At 50.3% G+C, this 8,468-nt stretch overlaps 1 protein-coding gene across 2 annotated transcripts in view; it reads right to left on the minus strand.

The window, feature by feature from the left end:
- LOC144804633 (uncharacterized) overlaps nt 1–7,243 on the minus strand; it is a 303,027-nt gene extending 295,784 nt beyond the window's left edge. For both annotated transcript variants that reach the window (XM_078671922.1, XM_078671921.1), the window contains exon 1: nt 7,145–7,243. The gene's annotated coding sequence lies outside the window, so the exon portion shown is untranslated. The remainder of the gene's footprint in view (nt 1–7,144) is intronic.
- Between the last annotated feature and the right edge of the window lie 1,225 nt (nt 7,244–8,468).

Here is an 8,468-nt window from a genome sequence, read left to right on the forward strand (position 1 = left end):
GCTTTCTGGACTTGTTGAAGTCGTCTCAGGAGCTTGGTTGTTGTTCCTGAGTAGAGGGCGTTCCCGTAGTCGAGTCTGCTGGCGATGAGGGCTTGGGTGACAGTTTTTCTCGTGTCGGGAAGGATCCATTTGAAGATCCTGCGTAGCATGCGGAGGGTGTTGAAGCAGGACGCGGAGACGACGTTGACTTGCCTGGTCATGAAGAGGGTGCAGTTGAGGATGACCCCTAGGTTGCGTGCGTGGTCTGTGGGTTCCGGGCCTGTGCCTAGCGATGTGGGCCACCAAGAGTCGTCCCAGGCTGATGGGGTGGGTCTGAGAATGAGGACCTCCGTCTTGTCTGAGTTCAGCTTCAGTCTGCTGTTCTTCATCCAGTCGGCTATGGCCTTCATTCCTCTGTGGAGGTTGGCTTTGGCGGTGTGGGGGTCTTTGGTGAGGGATATGATCAGCTGGGTGTCGTCGGCGCCGGAGATAATGTTGAGGTTATGTTGTCGAGCGACGTGGGCGAGCGGTTTCATGTAGATATTGAACAGCGTCGGGCTGAGGGAGGATCCCTGTGGGACGCCACAGATGATCTTGGTGGATTTTGAGCTGAAGGGTGAGAGGCGGACGCTCTGGGTTCTGCCGGAGAGGAAGGATGTGGTCCAGGCCAGGGCCTTCTCTTGAATTCCGGCGTCATGGAGGCGTGCTGATAGGGTGCGGTGGCAGACTGCGTCAAAAGCTGCTGATAGGTCCAGGAGGATGAGGGCGGCTGTTTCTCCTTTGTCCATCAGGATCCTGATGTCGTCAGTGGCGGCGATGAGGGTGGTCTCGGTGCTGTGGTTGCTGCGAAACCGGATTGTGAGGGGTCTAGGATGTTGTTGTCTTCGAGGTAGTGGGTTAGCTGTTTATTGACAATCTTCTCTGTCACTTTTGCCGGGAACGGGAGCAGGGAGATGGTCCGGAAGTTCTTGAGGTCCTTGGGGTCCGCCTTGGGCTACTTCAGAAGGGCATTGATCTCGGCGTGCTTCCAGCTTCCGGGAAAGTTGCTGTCTCAAAGGAACTGTTGATCGTTTTCTGGAGGTGGAGTGCGATGGTTGTGCTGGCTTTGTTGAAGATGTGGTGAGGGCAGGGGTCAGATGGGGATCCGGAGTGGATGGAGTTCATGATTTTGATGGTGTCTTCGTTGCTGACGTTGGACCAGGCGGTCAGGCGGCTGGTGCGGGTGGTGGTCGCAGGGGTGGTGGACTCTGTGGTGGGGTTAGGGGTGTCGGAGTTTAAGCTGTCGTGGATGTCGGTGATCTTGCGGTGGAAGAAGGCGGCCAGGGAGTCGCACAGGTCCTGTGATGGTGGGATGTCGTTGGTGTTGGAGCTGGGGTTGGAGAGTTCTTTCACGATGCTGAAGAGCTCTTTGGTGTTGTGTGCGTTGTTGTCCAGGCGGTCCTTGAAGGCGGTTCTCTTGGCGGTCCTGATGAGTTATTGGTGTCTGCGGGTGGCATTCTTGTGGGCTGTGTGGCTGTCTGGTATTCGGTCGTGGTGCCATTTCTTCTCCAGCTTCCGACAGGTGTTCTTGGAGATCCGGAGGTCTTCAGTGAACCAGGCGGCTTTTATGTTGGTGTGGTTGGTTGTGGAGGTCTTGGGAGGGGCGAGGTTGTCGGCGCAGTCATTGATCCACTGTTTGAGGTTAGTCGCGGTGGTGTCTGGGTCGGTGGGGTCGGCGGGAGGTCTTAGGGCGAGGGTGGTAGTCAGTTTGTCCTTGGTGATCTTGCCCCAGCAGCGGCGAGGCAGCTGTTGGGTGCGGTGGTGTGTGGTGGGTTTCCTGAAGGTGAAGTGGACGCATCTGTGGTCGGTCCAGTGAGGTTCGGTGGTGTGGTTGAAGGAGACGTGGGGGCTGGTGGAGAAGATGGGGTCCAGCGTGTATCCGGCGGCATGGGTGGGTGACGTCACAAGCTGTTTGAGTCCGAGGTTGGCGAGGTTGTCGATCAGGGCGGTAGAGTTGGCGTCGTTGTTGTTCTCCAGGTGGAAGTTCAGGTCCCCGAGGATGATGTAGTCCGTGGAGACGAGGGCGTGGGTGCTGACGAGGTCGGCAATGGTGTCGCTAAACTGTGGTCGAGGTCCGGGAGGTCTGTAGATGAGTGTTCCTCTGAGGGTGGTGTTGGGGTCGGTGTGGATCTGGATGTGCATGTGCTCGGCGGTGGTGATGGTGTCGTCGGTGTTAGTTGAGATTCTGCTGGAGTCTTTGTGGACGATGGCGATTCCGCCTCCCACTCCGTTGGTGCGGTCTCTGTGGGAGATTTTGTAGCCCTGTGGGATGGCTATGGTGATGTCCGGTGCTGAGGTGGCGGTCAGCCAGGTCTCCGTCAGGAAGGCGACGTCGGGGGTGGTAGAGTCTAGGAGGTCCCAGAGTTCGATGGCGTGTTTGCGAGCAGAGCGAGTGTTGAGGAGGATGCAGCGGAGGTGGTTGGGTTCTCCGGTTGGTGGTTTGGTGGACTGGATGCTGGTGAATCTGCAGTTCCGGCAGGCGAAGGGTCATTGGGTGCGCTTCGGGGTGACTTGGTAGCAGGGGTGGTCTCGTTCGGTGCTGAGTGCGTGGAGGGTGCTGGAGTCGTAGTGCAGTCTGGCATTGCGGGGGGTCCAGGGGTCCTGGCGCTGGGTGCGGTCCAGGCGCAGCGGGCGCAGACGGGCTTGCCTTAGGCACGCCTTCGGCGCGGCCGCTGCGCAACCTCCATAAGAGGCGAAAAGGAATGCAAACCCGGGGCACACCACCGGCAACCCTCTGCGGCACTCGGGTCCTAGAGGAGTCGAGCGACGTGGGGAGTTACCTGGGGTCAGGTCACGCTCGCCTGCGCCGCGCGACCTCCATAAGAGGCCAAGTGGGAGGGAGGGGCAGCTGGGAGGCGGGAGCGGGGCGGCCAATGGGTGGGCAGGCAGGGGAACAGAAAGGAAAAGGGGACAGGGCCGTGGGGGAGCAGCGGCAGGAAGCGGGGAGCGGGGGGGGGCACCGAGGGCAGGGGCGCACAAGGAGCGCCTAAGAATCCACAAATGACAATGGTACAATAAAATACAGGAGAGCAACAACAATAGTACAGTGAGGAAAAGGAATGCAAACCCGGGGCACACCAGCGGCGAACCCTCGGCGGCACTCGGGTCCTAGAGGAGTCGAGCGGCGTGGGGAGTGACCTGGGGTCAGGTCACGCTCACCGGCGCCGCGCGACCTCCATAGGAGGCCAATTGGGAGGGAGGGCAGATGGGAGGCGGGAGCGGGGCGGCCAATGGGCGGGCGGGCAGGGGAACAGAAAGGAAAAGGGGGCGGGACCGCAGGGGAGCAGCGGCGGGAAGCGGGGAGCGGGTGGGGCACCGAGGGCAGGGGCGCACAAGGAGCACCTAAGAATCCACAAATGACAATGGTACAATAAAATACAGGAGAGCAACAACAATAGTACAGTGAGGAAAAGGAATGCAAACCCGGGGCACACCAGCGGCGAACCCTCGGCGGTACGTCCTAGAGGAGTCGAGCGGCGTGGGGAGTGACCTGGGGTCAGGTCACGCTTGCCTTCGCCGCGCGACCTTCATAAGAGGCCAAGTGGGAGGGAGGGGCAGCTGGGAGGTGGGAGCGGGGTGGCCAATGGGCGGGCGGGCAGAGGAACAGAAAGGAAAAGGGGGCCGGGCCGCAGGGGAGCAGCGGCGGGAAGTGGGGAGCGGGGGGCACCGAGGGCAGTGGCGCACAAGGAGCACCTAAGAATCCACAAATGACAATGGTACAATAAAATACAGGAGAGCAACAACAATAGTACAGTGAGGAAAAGGAATGCAAACCCGGGGCACACCAGGTGCGAACCCTCAGCAGCACTCGGGTCCTAGAGGAGTCAAGCGGCGTGGATAGTGACCTGGGGTCAGGGGGACAAAAGATTATGTACATATGTCTGGTCCCTATCTGAGGTAGCCTAGTGGCAAAAAGGGTGGTCTAAATTGCATCCCAGAGTAATTAACAGTGGCTAATATTAATTTTAAAAATCCACTCACCGCATATTTGTTTTCGTCAGAGGTATGCCCTATGTTCAATGGGCATGCCAAGAAGTGGGTACCGGCCTCACTGTACCAAGTAAACGTAGCTATAACTCTTTCTTGAGGCTTAGATAGGTGGAAGTCCTTATCAGTATAAAATATAGTTTTACAGCTCGCTAAAAAGAAGGAAGTAATCCAAAATAATATGACTAAATTGTTAATATATGTCAAGTGTCCATACTTCCATGTTATACTATAAGTCAATGACACTATTGATCACTCCTTTACTAATGATCTGCTTATAAAAACATTTTTGATTGTGGCCATAGGAAAAGTCCCTCTTGGGACTTCTGCTGGGCTACAAAAATATACTTAATATTTACAATGTATACATGTATAATGAAAACTAGCATTACATTTACTTTCAAGACCTAAAACAATCTGCTGAAAACAGAGGTGTTCGCAATATGCAGCTCAGGACTCCTCCACACCATCATCAAAGCCAGTTCATGTCATTGGATGGAATGAACTGCATGAAGAACCCAAAGACATCAGTTCTCCCCCCCATCCGGGCCAGGGGGAGCAAAGTAAATGGCACCTACCTGTGGTGAGTGCTGGCTGACTACCGCAGGGCTAGGTTAGGCGGCAATGCCCCTACTGAGCAGGAACAATGTGCCATTTACTTCTCCATCCTCAGAATACTGTGTGCCTCAAAGCCAGGCCAGGACCTAGTTGGAAGGTACGCCAACAATCACAAAAACCTTTTCTTTCCTGCCTCCAATATGGTAGTCCTCTCATGCCTCCATTGTTCTCTCCGATACAAAGCTCCGCATGTAGGTTGTAGGTTGAAAATGTGGATGGCCGGGGATGCTGGTTGGAAGCTAGAAACCCTTAAACCCTTTCAGGACACCCCCTGTATAATAGTCAAGCTTCACCGTGATCCTATGGATCTGGGTAGACCAGCCAACATTCTCCATTAAGGTGCAGCCCAAGTATCCAAAGGCACAGACAATTTCAAGGGGAACACTATTCAGAGACGGCTGTGGCGCTTTGTATGGCTGGGATTGAAAACCATATACTTGGTTTATTGAAGGTTGATCTTAAGCCCTCTCTGCTCACAGAAGACACCAAACTGGACTAGGAGATTTTGAATACCTTTGGGCGATTTGAATACCAATGAATGGAATCACTTTACCTCTGTGCCCACCTTGTATTATGCATGTGGATTAGAGGAAACAAACAGCACGTATTTTCTAAATGTAGATAGGATACAGTCTTAGCCCCTGAAGTCTGAGGTACTCTATGCTCTGCAGCTTCTGTGCTTGGCTCATCAGCTGTGCGACTTTTCATTGTAATAGGGGGCCTTATCAAAGCTAGTCCTATGCTATGAAATGTAAAAATTAAATAAAACGTTCTTATGGGAATGTGACCAAGTAGAATAGATGAAAATCTGTCTTACAAATTATACACGTTTAATACCCAAGAATAGCAATAAGCAACATTAACGTGAGAAGTCAACCTTTGCAAGGAGCCTTCAACTGCACCGCAACAACAGTTGCAGCATTTTTAGTATCTTTTGATCTGTTTGAGGTACAAACCTTTTTTTTTAATCTGCAGATTATGAAAGAGATCATGGATTATGTGGCAAATTTGGGAAATCCAACATTATTTGATAAACACCACAGCTGCAAAATTGCATAATTCCAATGGCCCTAACTATAACCCGGGAATGCGCGATGTACTGCAACGAGAAATCAGAATGTGAAATTCTACCATTTGTAACCCGCTGTACCATGTATGTTAAATTAGATAAATTTGAGGCACATTAGCAAGAACCTCTTTAAAATTATCGCCGTTTTACGTGCCGCTAATAAGGCGATAATGGGCTTGCTATATGCGTTATAGAATTCCAATAGAAGCCCAGGTTAGATGTGCAGGACAGCTAACCTAGGCTTCTATTGGAATTCTATAACGCATATTAGCAAGCCCATTATCGCCGCTTTGGTGGCATTTTCCTGCCGCTAAAACGGCGATAGTTTTAACGAGGTTCTTTCTTATATGCCCCTTAGTTATTTATTGTACAACAGCACAAGGCAGAGAATAGACAACTCACATTCTCTGGTAAGCGTTGTAATTCCACTTTTATTCTTAGATAATGGTCATACATTTATGATTCCCTTGTGGCTGCTCATGCAATGAGGCATTCACTGCCACCATCAGCATAGTATCAGGTATGCCCCTGTTCTAAATTATATTACAGTGCTCACCATAGGGATACATAACACTCTTAGAATCCCCACACAGAAACAGCCATAATTGAGGTTCAGAAGGACAGTGACATTCCTGGGCCCGGTGCCACTGCGCCTGCTGCATCATTGGCAGGTACATCCCTCTCCCCACTCCCCCAATACACACCCCCCAACTGCAGCTTGCCTCATGCACTAGCTAGGGTTGCCAGGGGGGCGTTTTCTTCTGACATGAAAATGTAAATGTCTAACCCAGTACAAAAATAGAGAAAAACACTCAATGCCTGCATTTCCTCCCATTTTCAGTGCATACTTAAAACAGTATTTATAACTACTATGCATTTTATAATATACTCTAGATGTTCCGAATAACGCCTAAATAGGGTTAGCACCTGGCCGGTTTTCTACCAGCACCACCGGTATTTTAATATCCCGACCAGTAGAAAAATCACCTAAAGCCAGCACTTTTAGCCCTTATCTGTACATACTTTAAACAGCTAATTTAAATAGAAAACACTTTTAAATGTGTTCCAGAAATGCAAATATTCCTAAGTAGTAAATGCAAACAGAAAAGTCATTTAATAAATGAATACATTTGATTTTATTCATAGTTCTATTTAGTATCATGTCCAGGCCTTTGCACACTCTAAAAGTACAATAAATGGTGGTATTTTACTTAAAGGTGACAATGCTACCCCTGACTGCTAAAGGGAAAAAGCATCAATAGGTTTAACTGCCCCTGGCCTTTTATGCCTTTCTCCCTGGCCTCTTATGCCGACTGGAAGGGCCAAAGGTCATGTTTGGGTGGTCCTGGCCCACCTGGCCCACCCACTAGCACCTGACTTGGTCAGCAGCAAACTCTGCCTCGAAGACAGCTCAGTGCCTCTGTGAGCAGGAATTAAATAAGGCCTCCATACCTTCTCAGCAGTAAAGTGTGTGCTTCGAAGCCAGCACAGCGCCTCGCTTCAGCAGACCTTCCCTCGCTCTCTGCAGACAGGCGTGATGGGTTCAAGGACACCTTCAGCGTGACACGATGACGCTTCTGGTCGGACGGATCCGTCACAGGGCCGCCTCCCACTCCTGAAGCTAGACAAAAGGGTTAGGACACTTCAGACACCTCGCTGAGCCCTGAAGGCAAAGTCAATTTCTGGAAGTTCCCATCACTTCTAGTTTCCTCATTGCTGAACAACTTATCACATAATACTCTTGAGTGGGGGGGGGGCACCCTAGCAGGGTGCAGTCCTTCTAATCAAGAGTTGTGGCTGAATTTTACTTGGCCCTGTGCCACACCATGCATGTCTTACGGGCCCTTGGTATAATATGACATTTAAACATGTCCCTGACTTCTCGTCTCACCTAACTAGATGATACTGCCGCAGGCGCATTGTTTATGTTCAGTTTCCAGGCAGGGTTTTGTTTTGTTTGTAGAGTGACATATTTCCCCTTAACCTGCTGGTACCTTCATTTGCAGGGTTACTTGTGTTTGCTCGACAGCACGTTGCTGTGAGGGATTAGATATTTGGCACAGAGACATACTGGAACTTTTCTCTCAATTGTTTTCTTTTTCTTTCCTTCTCTGGTAATTCTACACTTCTGACAAGGTTTTGGGGTCTCTACATTCTATGTGTGTTCATTGTTTTTCTAGAATATCTCTTTGTCAAATGTTCTATTGAGAGATAGAACAGTCTGCTCTAATTCTCAGACTAGGGGGCTAGTATTATTGGTAGAATCTTCATGGACAACATTAACATTTTCGGATTCAGTGATGAGGTCTTTGACAAACTGTTAGGGCAAACGCCAACAAGGGACAAAGCCTATACCATATCAAAAGGTCTTAATGAAGATTGGATACAACTTCTTAACCTTTAAAAGAAATCCGGAAGAACAGCTTCACATGCCAACGTCATGCTAGAGTATTTAGAGGCAGGCACTATCCCCATTGATCTAAGAGTTAGAAACATCCCTGGCTCTTTATTGAAAATGTAAAGTTCCTAGAAAAGTGGGCATTGATCTCCAATCGTTGCTCCTGCGATTAAATGATCTTTATTATTGAAACATCATTGCAGGTGGTTACTGGTCTCAACAAAAAAAATAACTGAGTTGGAAGAGAAATTGAAGCAAACTAATTTACTAGGTGAGGCAAAAAAAAATATTGACGAGGTTAATATTGAATAAGATTCCTTTAGCGAATATCTATTAACCCATTGCGTGTTCATGACGAGCTCAGCTCATCATGAGGCA

This window comes from Lissotriton helveticus, chromosome 1_2 (assembly GCF_964261635.1).
Source record: "Lissotriton helveticus chromosome 1_2, aLisHel1.1, whole genome shotgun sequence".
Classification (NCBI taxonomy): Eukaryota; Metazoa; Chordata; class Amphibia; order Caudata; family Salamandridae; genus Lissotriton; species Lissotriton helveticus.